At 39.8% G+C, this 21,716-nt stretch overlaps 1 protein-coding gene across 2 annotated transcripts in view; it reads left to right on the top strand.

The window, feature by feature from the left end:
• The window catches only part of TTLL5 (tubulin tyrosine ligase like 5), a 276,452-nt gene that overhangs the window by 155,215 nt on the left and 99,521 nt on the right, over positions 1-21,716 (top strand). The window lies entirely within an intron of this gene.

A 21,716-nucleotide genomic window follows, 5' to 3' on the forward strand; every position in this document is an offset into this window, starting at 1 on the left:
CCCTGAGTCATATGAGCTAGAGAGAAATGTGACTATTACAATGAAGTATTCTGACCAGCTGAGATATTGTTCTCTCCAAATAAAGAAGCTCTTCCGTAGATGTCCCACTGAGTCCCCACACCCCATGCCAGTACTTCCAACCTCTGCCTCTTAGTATACTGCTTTGCCCTGAGGTTGCGAGGAGGAACCAAAGACTTGGGCAGGGAGGAAATACCTAATTCTTGGTAAATTATCTGTTGGTGTTTGAATTATTACTTAAGGAACTAATTTGGGAAGCAGAAACTCTGCCCAGGAAGCAACATAAATAAGCACATTACATCATGCTGTGGTACAATGTCTTTCATACCCATGATCACTGTGGTCATAGTGAAAAGAATCATCTCAACTGAGAATTATAAAGAAGTGAAGACTAAGAGACTGGACTTTTTAAGGCAGGGTATCCACACAGTTCTCTTCATAGGAGAAGTTTGCTATTTGGTGATTTACAATCTACAGAGTATCTGCATTCCTAAAACATAAGTCGTAAAACAGAAATTCTGTTTATGCCATAGAGCTTTATTTTCCATATAAAATATTTCCAAATATTCCATTTTCATTTTAAAATCCAAGGCTTGTTTTTATGGAAAACATTTTCACTGCAATTTTAGATATGCTGTCTGTACAACGAAGGCTTATAGGCATTTTCCATACTGTAAACAAAATGTCAAAACTGCACATTTTGGAGAAGTAGAGTTTTAGCACTTTTTATATTTGTAGATGGAATGAGGGGAAAAAATTTAATAAAAATTATAGTTTAGGGCTTTCTTTTGGTAGCACCTGTTAGTACTGAGATAAAAGATGATGGGATTGGTCAAGGTTGAGCCAGAGCCTGGAGTCCAGTGGTGTGAGTAGCCTTTTCCCAGCCAGACCGTGCTCATGAGGCTGCAGTAAAATGGCACATTACACAGTTTCAGAGCCCTTGCAGCCAAAAAGCAACTCCCATGAAGTCCCCTGGTCTTTTCCTTTTTGAATTCGTTGTATCCACAACAGTCCTCTCTTTACCTCTGTCAAAGCACAAGGGCCAGTTTTCAGGTCCCATTCCAGTCCAGGGTAGCCCTGGGAAATCTCTGCCCCCAGGTAACCTCTGGTTGCCAGGACAGACTGGAGGCTCAACTTGGGAGTCTCGGTCCCACATGGAATTCCCAGAGGTACCCACCCCAAAGCAGCCCTAAGTGAATTCTCAGAGATTCTTCCAGACCTGGCTATGACGTGGGCCCCAGCCAGACCCGCAGCATATGTTCTGCCCAGCACGACATCCTGATTTCCATTTTTACCTGGTAAGTCACTGCTTTGTGGATATTTATTTAGTCTTTTGTTGTTCCTCCTTTAGTGGTAAGGGTGACTAAATTTAATGAATGTGGGATTTGTAGCTGAGAGATGTGAGTTTTATTACTGGTTTTGACACTAAGTGACCCTAAGCTATTCATTTAATCGTTTTATTGGGTAAGAATATACTTACACATAAACTGGCCTGTTTTGAGAGCTTTTAGATTGCCTTTAAAGCACTTTGATCTCCCTGGAAGTGGGTGCTAAATAAATAAAAGGTACTCTTGCTAGTTTTTCTACAATAGCAACAGTGGATTCCAGTGCTGATAAACTCTAAACTGTGATAATTCACTAAACTAGGGACTGCCCTATAAACTGTACTAAGATGTAAAGAGAATCCCATTGCTGGCTGTACTTTTCATCTCTGCATGTCAGAGAATTCAATGACTTGGTAGCCACAGGAATGTCCCTGTGGTGTTGCTATTGTTCTCAATTTTATGGATCACACAAATTTTCACCAAACAACCTTTTTCTTTCCCCTCCCCCTCTGTTTTGAAACCACCCCAAATGTAGCCTCAGGATTGTTGTCTCCCATTGGGTCAGTGTAAGCTCAACCCAGCTCCTCAAATCCCCTGGTTCCTTTGGTCTGTCTGGCGTCCCTGTTCAGGCTTTGTTGTGGGAGAGGAAGGCAAAGAGCCCATGACTTGCCCAGACAGTCTGAGGCCTGGCTGTGTAGCTTGCAGTTCCCTAGACACTCTGGAGTTGGACTTGGCCAGCCATTCCTCTGTTGTTACTTTTTAGAGGTAATAAGTGAGATTAATTACAGGCCATTCTCCAGAAGAGAAAGTAGTTAGAGCCAAATACAGTCACATGTTTAGAAGCCTGAGGTGTGCCTCCAAGCCAGGCCGACTTTAAATTATACAATAGGGACTCCAGGATGCAGGTACGAAGTGGTTATGGCCTCTTTTTTCATAAAGTGGTATTTTCGGTTTCTAGATGCTGATACCTGGATATTTCAGCTTTTCTTTAGCCAGTGAGAAAGATTAGATTTTTCAAGCTGTCTTTTAATTGTCTGTTTTCTGGGCACATGGGGAGTCATTAGGAGCTGACAGTTGATGTGCAGAGGCATCTTCTCATTACTGCCAGCCTTCTGTGGAATTGGACCACATCAGGGAGAATTTTCTAGGTGAGGAGCACTCAGTGAGTTCATAGTGCATTTTTCTTTGTGAGACCTGGAAGGGTTACTGTAAAGTCTTGGCTGCTGCTTGGAATGATTTGGGAAGGACAGGGCCTCAGACAGCTTGGCAGGAACCTGAGGCCCTGTTTTTTTCCAGTCCAGCCCTTCCTTGTGGATCGAGCTGTCAGGGAATCCCACGAATGTCTGGCTTCTGCCCCTTTGTATGTTTTTCCAGCATTTGTCATTGAATTATTTTTATCCATCTCTGGCTTTTTCACACACGCATCCTGGGGATTTGTCTGTTCCTCGATATTAAAGGTAGGGGAAGTTGAAAAAAGAGCACAGCTATGAGTCCGTTCCTACTTTTTATCACAGGACAAGACATCATGGGCATGGGCTGTGCGGCCTGTCTGGTCTCTCTAGAGAACATTCTACCAAGGAATGGGGAATCTTGGAAATTTGAGCCATTTTTGATGTTACTCTGTCCCTCTGCCCTCTTACTTTTCAGTAGTATAAAGAGTGTGGTATTCTGCTTTATGTCATTTTTAGGAACACATTTTTCAGAGATTCTGATCCTAGTTTCGTTAATACTTTCCTCCTTTCCTTTAGATTATTTCTTACAAAAGTTGCTGGAGAGTCAAGTTTCTCACTTCTCATCTTTTCATTCACAATCAGTCCTCAGAAATAGTTTGTTAATTGGTCCTAAAAATATGTCCTATGCATTTTCTTGATGTCAGCATTATGTTAGATGGTAGGGACCAGCACAAAATAAAACAGAATAGTCCCTGATATCACAGAGTTTACTATCTAGGGTGTATTTTCTATGTTCTTAGTATAGTGTTGGGTGCTGGGTTGGATCTAAAAGACTTTAAAACATGGTGTTCGATCACTAGGATGTTACTATCTGGCAGAGAGAAAGAGCCATATACACATGAAACAATTGGAGAGCAGTGTCGGATGCCATATAACAAAGATCTGAATTTTGTGGCATATGCAATTAGAAGAAAGAGTATCAAGAAGAACATGTAGGATTCAGTCCTGTCACATGCTGTGCTACAACACAGATGAACCTTGAGAATAGTATGCTAAGTGAAATGAGCCAGTCACAAAAGGACAAATACTGTATGAGTCCACTCATGAAGTATCTAAAGTAGTCAAAATCATAGAAACAAAAAGTCGAAAGGTGGTTGCCAAGGGCTGGGAGAACAGGGGAGGGGCAGTTAGTTTTTAATGGGTATAGAGTTTCAGTTTTGCTAGATGAAATGTTCTAGAGAGATCTATTGCAGAACAATGTGAATGTATTTAACACTCCTGGACTGTTACACATAAAAATGGTAAAATGGTAAATTTAAAATTATGTGGTTTTTTGCTACCATAAAAAATAGAAGAGTATGTAAGAATTTAAAAGAGAGCTCCATAGTTCCACAAAAATTATTCAGTGGCCAAAATGGCAAGGTTTTACTTCTGTGTAAGGGAATTATTCTGAACCTAGTCCTTTAAATGTTTCTCTTTCTTTAAAACATGCTAACTTTACTGGAAATGGGGCCAGCAATCCCTGTTAGGAAGATGGCATGGTATAGTGGAAAGAGAAGGAACTTCAGGGACAGAGAGACCTGGGTTTGCCCTACTAATTATGTGACCTTGGACAAGTTACTTAGCTTTTCTGAGCCACAATTTCCCCATCTTTTAAAAAATATGTAGTAATACTTACCTCATTAAGTTATAAGATTAATTTGAGTTGTGAAAGTAGCCAGCATAGTGCCTACTTTTTACTTTTTGGGTATACGTTCTTGATAACTCTCAGTTTCCTGAGAGAAAAAAAAAAGAAACTGCAAATTAGATTTGTTTGGGATATAGTATTGCTACACCACTTGGTTTAGTACCTAGTTTAGATGAAACCGCCATCACCCCTATGCAGTGTGCTTCTGGAGCTGGATGACAGAGATGGGAAGGACTCAGAGTGTGACCAACAAGAGACTCTTCTTTTTCTTTGACCCTTTTGTTGAAGGGCAGCCTCTTTCTACTCAGAGGCCCTTCCTTTCTGCTATCTTCTGAATGTTGAAATTTCCATTACAGCTCGATGTTCCAGCCAGTAAACACTCATATTTTCCATCCATCCTGGGGGTCGAGCTTTGGGAGAACTTTTCTCTGGAGGAGTTTGGAGCTTATAATTTTGTACTTTATCCTGTTATATAAACAGTGTTCTCCAGCCAAAGAGTACAATCACAAAAAGAAACCACTTTTGGGGGGGCCTAAAAAAAAAAAAACAGCTTTCGTGTTCAGAGTTTTGTAGAAGTGATATTTCATTCCTATTCTCCTTCCTTCTTTCTTATAAAATAAAGTTTACCTGCCTCCATCTTCCTGAGTCTTAACTCTCACTATTCCTTCCCCTTGAGTGTATTTTTTCTCTAGCACGTGAGTGTTAAAGGCCTGTACTTCTGTCTGAAATTCCTCTACTACTTTTCTCACTCATCCAGCTACATATAACCTCTCAAGGGTTATCTCCTGTGTCAGTTCAAGCTCTTGGACAGGTTCTACTGTTCCTCATTCACAAAGAGAGCTGAATGCCATGGGTGTCTGTATAAGGGCAGAATGATTGTCTTCTGCCTATTGCAGGAATGTTGGTAAGCTTAGGAAATGTGTCAAAGATGGCTGACTGGACATGATGCCAGGGCCTAGTCAATATAAGCTCAGGAACTTGGGGCCTAGTATCAGGGATGAAAGAAGTGAATCTTTCTTATCCACAAGTCAGAATAAAATGCAGATTCCTTTGTTGTTTGCCAGTGTCGATTTTTCCGGTTTAGTTTGCCTCTCTCACTCTACCCCACTGCGCTAAGGTATTAAAGATAAACCACCTTACATTTCCCTAGGATTAACACACACACATATACACACGCAGTCATTGTTAGAGACTGTCCTATTTAGAACTATTCACTTTGTAATTTTATGTCTATTCAAAATTGATGACTAGTTTGGTTTTAAGAGGAGTGAATTACAAAGCTCCATGTACTAAGCTGAATGCAACTTCTTTTCTAGAATCAGGAAGTTATATGAGTTGCTTCATTTAATTTTCCTCATGTGGTTTTTCTATCAGCTTCTATCCCTTCAAGTTAACTGTGTTTTACCAGCTTTGAAAGAGCTTGGAAAGAATCACAGTGGTGAGGAAACATTATATCTTTCTGACGCTTGTAGAGAAGCAATGATGATCCATTTTTAAAGCTTACCTAGTGTTGACTGAACAAATTTAGAAGGGAGACCAGCCAGGTTCCTTGAACTTCTAACTAAAGATCTCATCCTACCCTCTTGCCTTTCTTTCTGCTAGGAGACTCGGCATGTTACCTACCAAGTACAGCTAAGAAATCAATGCTCTTTTTTAAAAAGTCCCAGGATTTAAGAGGCTAAAAGAAAAAATTTCTCTGTATCTATGTTGTAATAAAAGAAAAATATAGAACTGTAGTGTCTGAAAATGAGTAAAAGTCCTCTCTTCCCTGCAGCCACTTTGAGGAGCAAAGTTTTGCTGTAGGTTCTTGGTAACTCTTACTTCCCTCTCCTTAAAAGAGAAAAACATAAAATTGGACTTTCTTGGAATGTGGTATTTGCTACACCTCTTAGTTTGCTATCTAGTTTAGATTCAACTGGCCATTACTCGTGCGGTATCATACAGTATTATAACAGGGAAAGCTGTAATACCGAATCACAATACTGATATTTACATTATTTATTTTTATTGTGAAGTATTTGATTACAGATCATTAAAATGCTCCCAAAGAAAGATAACTAAGAAAAGCTAAACTTGAAAAAGTATTTAAACATGAAGCCAACTGTTCTTTGGGAGATGTGAACAAGACTAATGATGGGAGAGAGACAGTATATGAGAGCTCAGGGATTCAAAATGTCACAACATTTGGCAGAACCAGGTATTTGCTATACGTAACAGTAGAACCCTTGCCCTACATGGACTATTCTTATGCTTCAGAGGCAGTAAGAGGACAATTCATGGTTTTCATGAATTACCAGGCTAAGACTTTTATTAATTTTGCTTCAAAACCAATAATCAATACCACACTTGGCTTAGCTCTTAAAAATAAGTTTTACTATCTTTTGTAATGAAAATGAAATATGGGTGCATCTCAATGATGTGACTGTGATATAGAAGGATTTAGAGAGAAAAGCAGGCTTCCTGGTACAGCAGGTAAGGAAACCATAAAGGGGATGTTCTTTAAGGCTAGAGGAAATCTTTCTATTGCCTGATTGCTCTGGCTAGGACCTCCAACACTATGTTGAATAGAAGTGGTGACAGGGGTACCCTTGTCTTATTCCAGTTCTTAGGGGCAATGCTTTCAACTTTTCCCAATTCAATATGATGTTATCTGTGGGTTTGTCATATATGGCTTTTATTATTTTGAGGTATGTTCCTTCTGTGCCTAGTTCATTGCAGGTTTTTATTGTGAAAGGGTGCTGGATTTTATTGAATGCTTTTTCTGCATTTATTGAGGTGATCATATGGTCTTTGTTTTTTCTTCTGTGTATGTGGTGCATCACATTTATTGATTTGCATATGTTAAACCATCTTTGCGTCCCTGGGTTGAAACCCACTTGATCTTTTTGGTGTGCTGTTAAATTTACTTTGCTAGTATTTTGTTGAGGATATTTCCATCTGTGTTCATAAGGGATATTGTTCTATAGTTTTCTTTCTTAGTTGTGTCCTTTCCTGGCTTTGATATCAAGGTGATACTGGCTTCATAGAATGAGTTAGAGAGTATTCCTTCCTTCCCGATGTTAGGAAATAATTTCTGTAGGATAGGTACCAGTTTTTTTGTAGGTCTAGTAGAATTTGTCTGTGAATTCGTCCGAGGCTTTTTTGTTATTGTTGGGAGATTTTTTATTACTGCTTCAATTTCACTGCGCATTATTTGTCTATACAGGATTTCTATTTCTTCCTGATTCAGGCCTGGGAGATTGTTTGTTTCCAGGAATTTATCCATTTCCTCTACATTTTCTAATTGGTGTGTGTAGAGGTTTTTGTAGTATTCACGGATATTTTGTATATCTGCAGTATCAATTGTAATGTCTCCTTTTTCATTTATGATTGAGTTCTGATTGAGGTTATTTGAGTCCTTTCTCTTCTGTATCTGGTTATTCTGACTAATGGTCTGTTGATTTTGTTTATCTTTTCAAAGAACCAACATTTTATTTCATTGATCCTTTTTTTTTTTTTTCTTTTTTTGGTTTCCATTTCATTTGGTTCTGCTCTGACTGCTCTGAGATTTGTTATTTCTTTTCTTCTGCTGGCTTTGGGTTTGGTTTACTCTAGTTTCTTGAGATGTGACATTAGATTGTTAATTTGGGATCTTTCTGTCTTTTTCATGTAGGCACTTTAAGACTATGAATTTTCCCATTAGGACTGCTTTTGCTGTATCCCATAGATTTTAATAGGTTGTGTCCCATTTGTCATGCAATTCAAGGAATCTTCTGATTTCTATCTCAATTTCATCATTGACCTAAGTATTGTTCGGTAGCAGGTTGTTTAATTTCCATTATTTTGTGTAGATTTGAATGTTTCTCTTGGAATTGTTTTCTAGTTTTATTTTCCACTGTGGTCTGAGAAGATGCATGGTATGATTTCAGTTTTTTTGAATTTGGTGGACTTGTTTTGCAGCCCCAAATATGATCAATCTTGGAGAATGTCCCATGTGCTGATGAGAAGAATGTCTATGCAGTAGTTTTTGGTTAGAATGTACTGTAAATGTCTGTTGTGGCCATTTAATCTCGAGTCCTATTTAAGTCCAATGTTTCTTTATTGATTCTCTGCTTCAGTGATCTGTCCAGCTCTGTCAGTGGGATATTTAAGTCCCTGGCAATTACAATGCTACCATTTATTTCTTTGCTTAGATCTAGTAGAATTTGCTTTATGAATCTGGCAGCTCCTGTGCTAGGTGCATGTGTGTTTAGGATTGTTATATCTTCTTGTTGAATTGCTCCCTTTACCATTATATAATGACCATCTTTGTCCTTTTTTTTTTTTTTAACCATTGTCGATTTAAAGTCTATTTTATCTGATATGAGAATGGATACACCTGCTCGCTTTTGGTTTCCATTTGCGTGGAATATTTTTTTCCATCCGTTTACCTTGAGCCTGTATGAGTCCTTGCAAGTTAGATGTGTTTCCTGGAGACAGCATGTACTTGGGGTGTGTTTTTTTAATCTATTCAGCCAGTCTATGTCTTTTAGGTGGAGCATTAAGACCATTCATATTCAGTGTTAATATTGATATGTGGGATACTGTTCTGTTCATCATGTTGGAAAATACCTTACTGTTTTGTTTTCCTTCTTGTGCTATTGTTTTATAAGAGCCGTGAGCTTTAACTTTCAGGTGTTTTTATAATATACTGGTGGGTATCTATTGGGATGTTCTATGTATAATGCAGTTCTGAGTATTTTCTGTAGGACAGGTCTAGTAGTGCAAACTCACTTAGTGTTTGCTTGGCTAGAAAAGTATTTATCCATCATTTATGAAACTTAGTTTTGCAGGATACAAAATCCTTAGCTGGCAGTTGTTCTGTTTAAGAAAACTAAAAATGGGGCCCCAATCCCATCTGGCTTGTGACGTCTCTCTTGAGAACTCCACTATTAGCCTGATGGGTTTTCCTTTATCGGTTAGTTGTTGCTTTCATCTTGCTGCTTGAATTTTCTTTCTTTCATTTTTCTGTAGAATTTTGTCCTTCATTTTGACTTTGGCCACGTTGATGACTGTGTGTCTTGGAGATGTCCTATTTGCTATTAGTCTTCCCGGTGTTTGATGACCATCTTGTATCTGGATAGCTGAATCTCTGGCAATAAAAGGGAAGTTGTCCTCAATAATTCCCATGAATAGGTTTTCTATACTTCTTGTTTTTTCTTCTCTGTCACAATACCTATAATTCATATATTGGTTTACTTCATGTAGTCCCATATTTCTCTGAGTGATTGTTCATTCTTTATTCTTGAAAGAGAAAGTCAAACTATCCCTGTTTGCTGATAATATGATCTTGTATCTAGAAAACCCTAAAGACTCAACCAAAAGACTCTTAGAACTGACAAATAAATTCAGCAAAGTCTTAGGTTACAAAATCATCGCACATAAATCAGTAGTATTTCTATATACTAATTACAGTCAAGCTGAGAGTCAAATCAAGGACTCAATACCATTTACAATAGCTACAAAGAGGATAAAATACCTGGGAATATACTTAACTAAGGAGGTGAAGATCTCTACAAGGAGAACTACAAAACACTGATGAAAGAAATCAGAGATGACACAAACAAATGGAAAAACATCCCGTGGATTGGTAGAATCAACATTGTTAAAATGTCCATACTGCCCAAAGTGATTTACAGATTCAACACATTCCCCATCAAAATACCAATGTCATATTTCACAGATCTAGAAAAAATTCTGTGTTTCCTTTGGAACCAAAAAAGAGCCTAAATAGCCAAAGCAATCTTAAGCAAAAATAACAAATCTGGAAGCATCACATTAGCTGACTTCATATTATACTACAAGGCTATTGTAACCAAAACAGCATGGTACTGGTATAAATTTAGAGACATAGGCCAATGGAATGGAATATAGAACCCAGAAATAAAACCCTCTACCTATAACCAACTGATTTTCAACAAAGAAGACACCAACATACACTGGGGAGAGGAAGCCCTATACAGTGAATGGTGCTCAGAAAACTGGATAATCACATGCAGAAGAATGAAACAGGACCTCTATTTCTCACCGTACAAAACCTAATTCAAGATGGATGAAAGACTTAAATGTAAAGCATGAAACCGTAAAAATTCTAGAAAAAAAAGTGGGAAAAACTCTTCAGACATTGGCCCAGGCAAAGAATTTATGACTAAGACCCCAAAGGCAAATACAGTAACCACAAAAATAAATAAATGGGACTTAATTAAAAAGCTTCTGCACAGCAAAGGAAATAATCAACAGAGTAAATAGACAACCTACAGAATGGGAGAACATATTCTCAAACTATACATCTGACAAAGGGCTAATATCCAGAATCTACAAAGAACTCAAACAAATCAAAGGAAAAACATGAACAGCCCCATTAAAAAAAGGACAAAAGACATGAATAGAAGTTTTTCAAAAGAAGGTAGACAGATGGCCAAGAAACATATGAAAAAATGCTCAACATTACTAATCATCAGGGAAATGCAAATTAAAACTACAATGAGATACCACCTTATCCCTGTCAGGATGGCCATTATTAAAAAGTCAAAAAACAATAGATGATGGTGTAGATGCAGACAGAAAGGAATGCTTATACAGTGTTGGTGGAACTGCAAATTAGTACAGCCTCTATGGAAAACAGTGTGGAGATTCCTCAAAAAATAAATGTAGACCTACCATTTGACCCAGCAATCCCACTACTGGCTATGTACCCAAAGGAAAAGAAGTCATTTTATACGGCCGGGCGCGGTGGCTCACGCCTGTAATCCTAGCACTCTGGGAGGCCGAGGTGGGCGGATCGTTTGAGCTCAGGAGTTCGAGACCAGCCTGAGCAAGAGCGAGACCCCATCTCTACTAAAAATAGAAAGAAATTATATGGACAGCTAAAAATATATATAGAAAAAATTAGCCGGGCATGGTGGTGCATGCCTGTAGTCCCAGCTACTCGGGAGGCTGAGACAGGAGGATCCCTTGAGCTCAGGAGTTTGAGGTTGCTGTGAGCTAGGCTGACGCCACGGCACTCACTCTAGCCTGGGCAACAGAGAGAGACTCTGTCTCAAAAAAAAAAAAAAAAAAAAAAGAAGTCATTTTATCAAAAAGATACCTGCACTCGAATGTTTATCGCAGTGCAATTCACAATTGCAAAGATGTGGAATCAATGTAAGTGCCTTGTCAATTCACAAGTGGATTGAGAAAACATGGAGTACCACACACCATGGAGTACTACTCAGCCATGAAAAGGAATGAAATAATGTCTTTTGCAGCAACAGGGATGGACCTGGACACCATTATCCTAAGCAGAGTATCTCAGGAATGGAAAAACAAACACCACATGTACATTCTAATGGAAGTTAAACAGTGGACACACATGGGCACTGATTGATGTAAAGGTCATTGGAATCTAAGAAAGGGGGAGAGGAGGGGTAAAAACTTGCCTGTTGGGTATAATGAACTCTATTCTGGTGGTGGGCACACTAAAAGCCCTGACTTAAACATTATATAAGGTATCCATGTAGCAAAAACATATGTAGCCCCTTAATATTTTGAAATTAAAAAAAAAAAGGCTAGAGGAAATCGAATTACAGTTGACCCTTGAACAATGTGGGCTTGGCTTGAACTGTGCGAGTTGACTTGATGTGTGGATTTTCTTTTGCCTCTGCCACCCCTGAGACAGCAAGACCAACACTTCCCATTCATCCTTCTCATCAGCTTACCCAACATGAAGATGATGAGAATGAAGACCTTTATGATGATCCACTTCCACTTAATAAATAGTAAATTTATGTTCTCTTCATTATGATTTCCTTAATAACACTGTCTTTTCTCTAGCTTACTTTATTGTAAAAACACAATATATAATACATATATCATACAAAATATATATTAGGGGACTGTTTATGTTATCAGTAAGACTCTGGTGAACAGTAGGTTATTAGTAGTTAAGTTTTGAGGGAATCAAAAGTTATGTGTGGATTTTCCACTGCACGGGGATCAGGGTCCCTAATCCCCACATTGTTCAAGAGTCAGCTGTATGTTCTTCTGAAACTGGGTTGCACCAAGGGAAACTGAGTAGATGAAGGAAGACTGTGCCTGTGTTGTTTAGTCCTCTCGGGTATCTTGCTAGCTGCTTAAACTCAACACTGACACTTGAAATATAAATTCCAAAAAGAGTTTTGTTACCGTCTTCAACAAATGTTTAGTAGATTGAAGTACTGAAAAAGGAAAGGTAAAACTGGTAATATCTTATTTTCCACCTGGGAAATTGTCTTATCTAGTAGTTGTTAAAGTAATGTTATCCTCATAAAGTTAACATGCAATTACTACATATCTCCTAAACGCAAGGTGCTGGGCTAGGCTCTAAGGGAGATATTAGACAGAGTCCCTGTCCTCCAGAAGGAAAATTAATAATCATGTAAGTTATTAATGCAAGTACTATAAAGCAATATGTGCTTAATTGTTGAATAGGATGATTACACTCTAAGTGGTGAGTGTCCAGAGGTGAAATTGATCACCCTGGCTGGTGAAGCTGGCAAAGACTTCATGAAAAGAAAAGGTGTGAGCTGAATCTGGAAGGGTAAATGGGGCTTGGATAGGCCAAGAGGCTGATAGTCATCAATTAAAAGATCATTTCACATTTACTTGGTGCCTGACACTGTATGAGGATCTGTGAGAGGATCAGAAAGTATTTGTAACTCATAATCCTACTCTCTAAGTTAGAGCTGACAGTTCAGCAGGGTTAGTCTAGAGCAGCGGTCCCCAACCTTTTTGGCACCAGAGACCAGTTTCATGGAAGGCAATTTTTCCACGGAAGTAGAGCGGAGCTCAGGCGGTGATGCAAGCCATGGGGAGGGAAGCGAGTATAGAGTGGCTATAGATACAGATGAAGCTTCCCTTGCTGCTGACCTCCTGCTGTGCACCCCGCCCCCCCAAGTTTTATGGAAGACAATTTTTCCATGGACGGACAGGGCAAATGAGGGGTGGGCAGAGCTCTGCAGCCTAGTCCGTAACAGGCTGCAGACCGGTACCGGGGGTTGGGGACTGCAGGTCCAGAGGATACTGTCGTATACATTTACTTATTTTTTGTGTGTAAAATGCAAAGTGAGTGATTTCATAGTGCATGCAGGTTCAGTGGAGTTCACAATTCACAAAAGGTACTAACAACTTGGGTGGCAAGACAAGGTTCTTCCGAGGAATGGTTTAAGGTAGGGTTTAAATTCAGTTCTACGTGAATAGGTTACAAATAGGTGAAAAAAAGAGGAGGGAAAAGAAAGATAATGTGGAAAGTGTTGAAAGTATTTTCAAGGGACGGTAAATGGGAACCAGTCTGGCTAAAGCAAAGTGTTTCTGTTAGAAATACTGTATTAGTCAAAACACTTTGAGTTTCAAGTGATAGAAACTTAAATCAAGCTGACTCTAAATGTAAAGGATATTTTTTAGTTCATATAACTAAAAAGCGCCTAGCAGTTGGTTTTGTGGTTCAGGAAGTATCTTTAATCATACACTCTGTTTTCCTCCAAGTTCACAATTAAATGACAAATTATAGGAAAAAACAAGAGATAGCAAGATATTTGTGTTACTATTGATGAGGCTAAATCGGAGAACACAGCTTGGGAATAGGGCATCATTAGGCTTCTCCCTCCAAGTGTAATTCTTTCTCATTTGTTTTCTTCATTCTAAATATTTTCTGTATTGATATTATGTTAACTTGGATAATTAAAATTTTTCAGGAAGAAATAAAAAGACCCTCTAACACACCAGAGTCTGAAAAACAAAAAGAAAAACAAAACAAAACAAATTTGGCCTGGTTTCCAAGGTGAACACCTACATCTGGGCCCAATCTACCTCTCCAGTTGTATTCTTTTTCACATGTTCAGTTCCAGCCAGCTCAATGGATAAAAAATAAATCTGTACAACATGATGACTATAATTAATAACAATGTACTGTATGCTTGAAAATCTCATTAAGAAAGTAGATTTTTAACTGTTCTCCCCACAAAAAGAAAGTATGTAAGATAAAATATATATTACCTAGTTTAGCCATCCTACAATGTATACATATTGCAAAACATCATGTGTACACCACAGATATTTATAATTTTTATTTGTCAGTTAAAAACAAAATAATTACTGAATAAAAAAATAAAAGTCACTATTATGGAACAAAAACATAAATTAAACCTAGTATATTTTCCCATCAGCACATCCTCACATATGCCATTCTATAGCACTTATCCTATTAATTTACTGTTTACTTTCTGTTACTCTTTCACCAAAATGTAGCTTGTCTTAGTCACTATTGTATTCCAGTGACTTGGTAAACAGTAGGAGCTTAATAAAGAACAAATATTGGGCCGGGCATGGTGGCTCACGCCTGTAATCCTAGCACTCTGGGAGGCCGAGGCGGGTGGATCGCTCGAGGTCAGGAGTTTGAGACCAGCCTGAGCAAGAGCGAGATCCCGTCTCTACTAAAAATAGAAAGAAATTATATGGACAGCTAAAAATATATATAGAAAAATTAGCTGGGCATGGTGGCGCATGCCTGTAGTCCCAGCTACTCGGGAGGCTGAGGCAGGAGGACCACTTGAGCCCAGGAGTTTGAGGTTGCTGTGAGCTAGGCTGACGCCATGGCACTCTAACCCGGGCAACAGAGTGACACTCTGTCTAAAAAAAAAAAAAAAAAAGAACAAATATTAAATAAGCATGAACGAATAGATACCCTGTTCTCCTACGGGGCTCAAGTCAACCCAGCCTTCCGGTAACCTTCCCTGATCTCCCATGCAGATCCTACTAGGATTTATCATCCTTTTGTTCTTCATCTACTGCACTGATGCTCTTAAGAGATGTAATTCAAAGAAAGGTCTGGCTAAATGTGCAATTTTAATTTCTAGAGAATGGATCTCTGTAGCCCTTTCTATCACAGCAGACTCAACACTAGGGGAAAAGAGCCCTGGCTCCTCTCCAGCGAGCTTAGAGCGTGCATGCTTGCAGTTGTTCACACCCTCTTTCTCTCTCTCTCTCTCTCTCTCACACACCCACACACACACACACCCCCTTCCCAAGTCACTAGGTCCTATTGCTGCTTCTGTGGATCTTACTCAGTTCTTTCTAGTTTTGCAAAGTTAAAAGTGCCCTACAAGAAGGAGGCCCTTCCCAATCTGCTGGGGCAGAGGCAAGGTGTGGAGGAAGAGGAAAAGGCAGAGAGCCTTTCTTTTCCCATCCTTCTCCCCACCCTGCCCAACCCACAGGAGTCTTATGAGCCACTTCTAGAAGATACTTGAGAGTGGAAAGACATCTGCCATCTTCACATTCTCTTTGCTTCCAGCCTTTTCATATTGGTTTGTTAATAAATTGTAGCATTTGCTGAATATGTGTTTCTGTGATGTTCAGTTTCTTCATGTTTTTTTATAGTAGTTCCTCTCTTCTCACTGTCCTTAGATAGTGGATAGACTTTCTGGCATCCCTTTCCTGAATGGTTAGTGTGGGGGATTACATAAAAAACACGCCACCATCTCCCTACTCCAAGTTCTAATACCCTTTATTTATCTCTGCTGTGACACTTACCACTCCTGCTTATATTATGGTGGTTTGTATACTTGTCTTACTCTCCATATTAGATAGTAAGCTTTTTGAAGGCAGAGACCAAGTCTTACACATCTTTTATATTCACAAAGTGTTTGGTGAATGAGTGTCTAGACCACCTGCCTGGCTGTCCAATATGGTAGCCATGAGCCACATTTGGATATTTCAATTTAAATTGGTTAAAATGAAATAAAATGAAAAATTCAGTTTCTCAGTCATATTGGCCATAAGTCAAATGCTCAGAAATCATGTGTGGCTCCTAGGTGCCCTATTGGGCAGCACAGGACTAGATAGTTGGTCTAGAAGATATAATAAAGACCCAAACTTGTGGTCAGTGGATTAAAAAATAAAAAGGAATTTGTTTCTAAGAAAGGCATATACTTGATTATCCTCTTAGGATCTTCTGTTGTTTAGATCTAGAGATTTACTACAGATGCTGTTCTTGAACTAATTTGTAATACTGGGAGGGGCATATTCTAATATCTTGGGAATCTCAAAAGGCCAAAGCTTCTGTATTACTAGTGTCTAACCAATCAGAGCTGGGCCAAGTGAGAGGAAGGGGTTGTTAAAGCAGATCCCAGCATTATCTTCTTATTTTCTGAGATATGTTCGTGGCTAGATGTTGGGGGAGGTCTCGCTTCCCTACCCTCTCCCTCTCCCCCACCTGCCTGGCTGGCAGTTCTGACATGGCTTCTAGAGCTGCTCTAACCCTGGGGAATAGAGCCAAACATGCGGAAGTGGTTACGTGTACTAGCTCCCAGGGAAGCTGTGGCTAGCAGGGGGAGTGGGTGGGGTCCTGCCTGATGGCTTTTCAAAGAAGCCAAATCTTTGAAGTTTTGTTTTAGCAGCTGCCAGGTATGCTGTTTCAGCACTTTGCAGACTCTCTGCCTGTGTTCTCATATCACATTTTTTCTTCACTATATGTGCATAGTATACACAATGGAGCTTGAAGTTTGGGAGGGCAAATATAAAACTGTGGAGTAAGGAGCTAAACACAGCCTTCTTGGCTTTTTCTTTTTATTATGACTCTTCTGTGAAATAGCCACTTTAATGTCCCCTTTTCAGCTCTGTCTCTTTCTGATCACCTGCCAAAGGAGAGGCAGAGTCCTCTTCTATTTAGTAAAGTTTGAAAAACTGGAGGTTCCACATTTGTGTGATAAATTGGGGTATCAATTTGAGAATAGAACTCCTTTATCCCCAAAAGAACAGATGACACCACCACAACCCCCCGCCCCCAAGCAAGTAACCCTGATGCTCCTGGTCTTGGAGCAAATTTCTTGTTCACCATTGGCTCCTTGGCATTTAGCATAATGTCAGTGTTAAATATCTATTAAATGATTGCGCTTGCAGATGCTGTGCTGGAGGAAAGGGGCTGGGAGAGTAGAATAACCCTTTAAAGCCCACGCTCTTGCTTTCCCTGCTCCTTGCCTTCCTGCTTAGTAACCCCTCCCTCTCGTCCAGTCTGCTGTCACCTCAGGCCCTTTCCACCTGCCTCCAAATTTGCTCCATCCTCTGAACTCCATTCTTTTGGAGTTTAATGTGTGTTCCCTGTGCAGTCAACTACCTTTTTATGCCTTTGTTTTTTCTCTCCTGAGATACAAGTCTTTGAAAGGCAAACGCTGTATTTTATTTCTACCCAAAGAACGCTAGACCAGGAATGGCAAGACCTAGGTGCCAGCCCCAGGTGCACCTGGGACTTTCTCAGTTGGGGAAAATCATTTGACAAAACTGAAGCCTGATTTTGCCATGTGGAAAGTGATGATGCCCGATTGTTATGGGAGTTAGATGAGATCATATACATGAATGTGCTTTGTAAACTGTAAAGTACGGTATGCCATTAGGTGTTTTCAGTATTAATAATACTTACCACTATGAAATAGTAATGTTTGTTTCTGCCGCTGATGTACACAGACAAATCTCTCCCAGAGTTGAGGTAAATCACCAGTCTCACATTACTCAGTTGGCTTGGCACAGGTTTAAAGCATTAAATAGTCCATTCCAGGCACTCTCTGTCATCGCTTCTCTTTCAGTCTGCAAGCTCCTCCTTTCAGACCTGTGGGGTCCTTGTTTTCTTAAGCCTCCCCCTTCTTCTCCTGTCAGGCCCAGGCCAAGCTCTCTCTTTTAACCCCCTCTGTTCTTAGAGCAGCAAGACGGTCCATCCATTCCCCAGCTTCAGGTGGAATTATTAATACTGTCTTGGTGGTAGACCCATCTCTCAGCGTGGCCACCTGTGTCCTGTAGCCCTGCCCATTGGAGCATTGGGTCCCTTCATCATTCTTCCTCAACCACGCCCCACACCTTTGTCAGCATGTCTCAGCTTCCCTTCCTGTTTTCCCTCTCCCTATCCAGGCTTTTCTGCCAGGCTGTCTCCCCAGCCTCCCTCCTCCCTCTTCCATGTCATCTCACCCTGCATTTTCTTTCTTTCTGAGTTCTGACCTTTCATCCAGAAAGGCTGTTCCCCATTTCAAGACTCTACTGTTTGGTGCATCTTCACACTCCTGTCACCCAGTCCCCATCCCCTTAGGGCATCTCTGTGTCAGAGAAGAGTAGGATAAATAAGCACTGCCATTTGTAGTACCAATCACCAATTCAACCTCACTCAGTTGGCTTGAGAAGCTCTAGATTCTTCTATTTTAAAATCTCAAAGATCTCACATTTAAACGTTATGACCTAGTGTTTGAGAACATGTATTTTAGAGGTGGGCCAATTGGATCCCTCATTTTTTAGCCACTTACTAGCTATTTCATCTAGGGCAAGTTATTTGAACCTAATATTCTTATCTCTAAAATGAGGATTAAATGCCTACTTCCTACTTAGAATGGGGATATTCTAAGGAGCAAATGAAAATTAAATGGCATAAGAAAAGCACTTTTACTGTATATAACGCCTGCTGTAGAGTAAATGCTCAGTAAGTAGGAATTATGGTAAACTTTTCAATGTCATCCATCCATACACTGTTTTAGAGATGTTAAAAACTGAGACCCGGAGAAGTTAAGTAGATTGTGCAAATTCTCATGCCTACTTAGTGATAAAGTTAGGGCTGCAACCCCGGGCTTCTAGTTCTCTGCCTGACGAATTTTCCATTTGACCTCTCTAACTCCTGACAGGGTTATTTGTTCTAGCTTCCTTTCTTCGTATGGATCATAGGACTATCCCAGAAAGAGGAATGTTCATTTATTCATCCATTTGTTCATTGAACAAACATTGCGTGACCATGATGTTGCCAGGCTCTGGGTGTAAAAAGACCGGTATGACTAACTCACTGCCTTAATGGTTAGTCCAGTGGGCAAGAAATAGTCACCGTAAAGAACAGTCACGTTACCATAAAGGCATTTGGGGGCCTAGCAGAACAAGCTAAATCAGAGGAAGACCAGGAAGGAGTCTGTAGAAGGTCCATTATTATTTTTTTACTAGATGAAAATGGCAGAGAATTGTGAGAGGGCAGGGAGGCATGGCAGAGCGCACCTGAAGTGCAGTGTTGTGGGAGCATCATGTACAAATTGGGGAGTGGTTGGGGATGAGGTGGGAAAGTTGAAAAGTTAAAGTTCCTGGTACATCATGATAAGGGCTTTTATTCCATTATGTGCCCTTTTAATCAATATCAAATGAAGAAGTCAGTTTTTTTTTTTTTTTTAACACATTGGTATGTTTCCACTGTCTTTCCCCTCCCCATTCATATCTGGCAAACTCTTTTTGCATTCTGGATCTAGCCCAGTTCTGCACCTTACTCTGTGTACCGTCTTCTACCATCTCAGGCAGAGGCAGCCTACTTTCCTGTAGCTATAACATTTATAATACATTGTGTTATAATTAGATTTTCATGTCTTTCCTCTACCACCTCCTTTGGGGTCATGACCTACATCTTTATACCTCTGCCCCTTAATACAGTGGCTGACACATAGTATCTACTAATTTAATGTATACCAAAAGAATTTAAATATGTACCTAGGTCCAAAATCACAGACCAGACTTCCACCTGGACAGCTCTTTAGGTAATGCTTGTGTTTGGCACCACAAGAAGTCACATGCCATCATTTTTAAAAAATTATTTTCTCTATAGATGGATCAGGTCAGAACTTTCTCCTTTAACCAGAACCAAAACTCAGCATGCTTACCATCATTAAAATACCTTCCTCTAGTAAGGTACCCTAACACTTAGCTGGTCTAAAACCTGCTATGGCAGTTGTCACCCTTTTTGCACTTGCAACACACTAGAACTTGTGTTTGTTTGTTTTTGTTTTTTTGAGACATAGTCTCGCTTTGTTGCCCGGGCTAGAGTGAGTGCCATGGCGTCAGCCTAGCTCACAGCAACCTCAAACTCCTGGGCTTAAGCAATCCTACTGCCTCAGCCTCCCGAGTAGCTGGGACTACAGGCATGCGCCACCATACCCGGCTAATTTTTTCTATATATATATTTTTTTAGTTGGCCAGATCATTTCTTTCTATTTTTAGTAGAGACAGGGTCTTGCTCTTGCGCAGGCTGGTCTCGAACTCCTGACCTCGAGCGATCCACCCGCCTTGGCCTCCCAGAGTGCTAGGTTTATAGGCGTGAGCCACCGCGCCCGGCCAACACACTAGAACTTTTGATCAATACAATTGAAAGGATTAAAAGGCTCGACAATACTCAACCCAGTGAGTTATACCTGGTGCAATCAATATTAAAGTAAAGCATTGCTTCCCCACGTCCATTAAGGTATTTACAGTTGTACTCCTCACTTGGTCATCCTTTAGGATCATGTAGCTGTTTGAGTAGTACTATTTATTTCCTGCCCTGACTAGAGTCTAATTACTCACCAGGCAAAGTTTCGTCATATTGTAATAAATACACAATCTGGTACTTTGTAATAAATACACTGTAATAAATACACAGCTCTGGTACAAGCTGGTACTTTGTGTTACTCTTCCTTTCTTACATATTGCGAACAAACTCTGCCCTACATCATGCCACAAGAGCCAACCAGCTCAGCATTTCATCTGACAAACAGAGCTTTAATAACACTGTATTAAAATATTTAGTTAAATATAGTTTACATACTGATCAAACTTTACACATTTGTGAGGTTTTCTCTGTACAGAATAGTTGAGAGAGCCTCTGTCCCAAGGATTTAGTGAAGAGATGCATTGTAATCCAGCAACAGACCATGATGATTTGTCCTATGTTGTGCAAATTTAGGATAGTGGGCCACTATGATATTATAATACTTTAAAGCTGATTTTTTTCCCCTTGTAAGATTTATCTAGGTAGTTGCATTAGTCACCTATTGCTATAAAACAAATTATCCCAACATTTAGCAGCTTAAAACAATAAACATTTATTACCTTGGTTTCTGTGGCTCAGGAGGAGCAGCTTAGCTGGGTGGTTCTGGCTCAGGTTCTCCGTGACATTGTAGTTAAGATGTCAGCCAAGAAGCTGAGGTAGGAGGATTGCTTGAGCTCAGGAGTTCAAGACCAATCTGGGCAACATACTGAAACCCTGTCTCTAAAAAAACAAAAAGATGTCAGCCAAGAGGGCTGCAGTTAGGAAGGCTTACCTGAGGTGGGAGGGTCAGCTTCCATGATGGCTCACTCTCACGCAGATGATGAGTTCATACTGGCCGTTGGCAGGATGCCTCAGTTCCTTACTACATGGACATATAGGCAGCCAGGCTGCCTTTCTGACCTCATGACATGGCAGTGGGGTCCCCTCAGAATGAGTGATTCAACAGAGAGTAGGACAGAAGTCACACTGTCTTTTATGATCTAGCCTCGGAAGCCACGTACTGTCATGTTTTTAAATTATTTTTTAAATTGTGGTAAAACACAACATAAAAGTTATCATCTTAACCATTTTTAAGTGCACAGGTCAGTAGTATTAAGTACATTCACATTGTTGTGAAGCTGATATCATCATCCACTGCCATGATTCTTTTCATCTTGTTAAACTAAAACTCTTTA

The sequence above is a fragment of the Eulemur rufifrons genome, chromosome 2 (assembly GCF_041146395.1).
Source record: "Eulemur rufifrons isolate Redbay chromosome 2, OSU_ERuf_1, whole genome shotgun sequence".
Taxonomy (NCBI): Eukaryota; Metazoa; Chordata; class Mammalia; order Primates; family Lemuridae; genus Eulemur; species Eulemur rufifrons.